The sequence below is a fragment of the Chrysochloris asiatica genome, unplaced genomic scaffold (genome assembly GCF_000296735.1).
Source record: "Chrysochloris asiatica unplaced genomic scaffold, ChrAsi1.0 scaffold00300, whole genome shotgun sequence".
In the NCBI taxonomy this organism is placed as follows: Eukaryota; Metazoa; Chordata; class Mammalia; order Afrosoricida; family Chrysochloridae; genus Chrysochloris; species Chrysochloris asiatica.
This window is the reverse complement of record NW_006408818.1, coordinates 1196327-1198733: the sequence shown is the minus strand read 5'-3', so window position 1 is coordinate 1198733 and position 2407 is coordinate 1196327. Positions and strand designations below refer to the sequence as shown.

Sequence of the window (2407 nt, the reverse complement as noted above, 5' to 3'; positions counted from 1 at the left end):
AAGAGCCCAAGGATAAATTGGCATAGTGGCAGCAGCAGTAAGCTTAAACATAGCAATGATTGTGAAGTTGGCACAGACAGTGTTTTGTACGGTCATGCATATGGTTAGTATGAGTTGGCACTGACTCGATGACACCTAACAACAATAACAACCACCTCCTAATCATGGGCAGATGAATAAATAATGCTGCCATTATTTATAAAACTTGGAGTAGGAAGTCACTTCCTACTCCAAGTTTTATGTAGAAATAAAATGTCTTTAATCAGGGGAGTTCTGTTTCCATATTTTCCCAAGACAATTTCTCCTTTATTCAATAACGCTTTTGAAAACCATTTTGATCCTTGGCTTCTGCCATTCATTTACCATTTTATTGACACTTTTCTGATGAAAGTCATCCTCCAGTTTGAGTCCTTGCAAATAGATTTCACAAAGCTAAAAATGTCACCCTTCTCTGTTACTTTTGACTTAAATCCTTGAAGAATTAATGAAGACAGACTAAGAATTGAGACATTGGTCTGAAGGCACGTAAAAGACAAAACAATTATTAAACATAACATAGAAGTCATCAAAGGCAGAAGTGTGAGACACACTTTTGGTTTACAGCTCATTTCAAGAAGTACCCTGGTCCTCAGGGAATGACCATCAGTGCAACAGATACTTTGTATAAGGACATTTTAAAAACTCACAGATTTGCTACGGGTAGGACTTGATTCAAAACTCATCAAACTCAGGACTTGGAGATGAAATTAAATGATCCATGTTACAGAAGGCATCTTCTCTGCTAGGTGACCCTCGTGCCTCATTGCAACATGATGCCTCATTAAGCTTACTTTTAGCAAACTGTGTGTGAGTTCATGATAAACAGAACAATTTTAATAACAATGACATTAATATCACTAATTGTGAGATTCGGTAAAATATATAAAATGCTTTAATGTCACATCATCTTCTCTTGATCCTCACAAGACTGTACAATACACAGGGCAGAAATGATTGCAATATTTATTTTTTTAAAATTATTTTTCTCTTCAGTAAGGAAAGTGAGAATCAGAAAGGTTAAAAGATTTGACATGTGTATACAATTGCTATATGGTGAAGTCAGAATTCAAATGCAGTCTCTTGAATCCAAATGTCATTTTCATTCTACGATGCCACATCTATCTTAGTAATTCAGTTCTCAAAGTGAATTGGGAGGAAACATGAAGCTAAATGTAATATTTCAAGTAGATATAGAATGAATCCAAACATATGAATCCTGAGATAGAGCTCAGATTGTAAATAACCAATCTTGCAAAGATATGAAAACCATTCCAAGCTTAAACTGAGATGTGATTTAAATGTCATATTTGAATAACAGTCATCAGTCGTAAATTTTAGAAACTAATTTTAGAGAAAATGAAAACAAGTTAACCCCATTTTCATACCAACATATAAAAGTTGTACAAAAGCTTATAATCTTTAAAGGACATTCAGTATTTGTTACAGTGGATACTCTTAAAACTATTTAATTTCATGACACCTGGACTTTCAGAGAATTGCAGTGATCTAGTTGCAATTAAATCTTTATATAAAAATGTAACATCACAAATAGTTAAGCCTTTTACTTAAACAAAAATAACCAATAATTTACTATAGATAGTAATCTATTTATTTGTTAATTAAAAGAAAATTACAAAACAAATGAGATATACTTTTTTAATGAAGATGGCACCAGAAGAAAAGAAGAAACTCCTCCTTTTCCCAAAGCTGAAGTCAAAAACAAATCAAAGACACTGAAGGCCAAGAAAGCAGTGCTGAAAAACATCCACAGCCACAAAAAAAGATGTTCACATCACCCACCTTCATATGGCCCGAGACACTGAGACTCCATGGAATTCCAAAATTCCTTGTAAGAACCCTAGGGGAAATAAGTTTGACCATTATTCCATCATCAAACCCCTTCTGACCACTGAGTCAGACGTGAGGAAGATTAAAGATAACAGCATCTTTGTGCTCACTGTAGATGTCAACTACCTGATCAAGCAGGCTGTGAGGATACGCTATGCCATTTATATAGCCAAGGTCAACACTTTGATTAGACCTGATGGAGAAAAGAAAGTGTATGTTTGAATGGCTTCTGACTATGATGTTTTGGATGTTGCCAACAATATTGGAATCATCTAAACTGTGTTTACCTGGCTAATTATAAATATAATCTTTTTCAGTACACACAAACACATACATACAAAATGAGATTTATGCAGAGATTTTTTTGAAAATGTTATTTTGTCTTACTAACAAAATGTAATGTTACTGATTTATTCTGACTCAAACATTACAACTGCTGACACCTGCCAGATGGATTTGATTCATAGGGACCCTATAGAAAATAGTAGTTGTTAAGTTGTTGTTTAGTGCTGTAGAGTCC

General features: G+C 34.1%; 1 pseudogene; it reads left to right on the top strand.

Annotated features, from left to right (window-relative positions):
* The first annotated feature begins 1698 nt into the window (after positions 1-1698).
* Positions 1699-2163, top strand: LOC102832591 (annotated as a pseudogene).
* Positions 2164-2407: the final 244 nt, after the last annotated feature.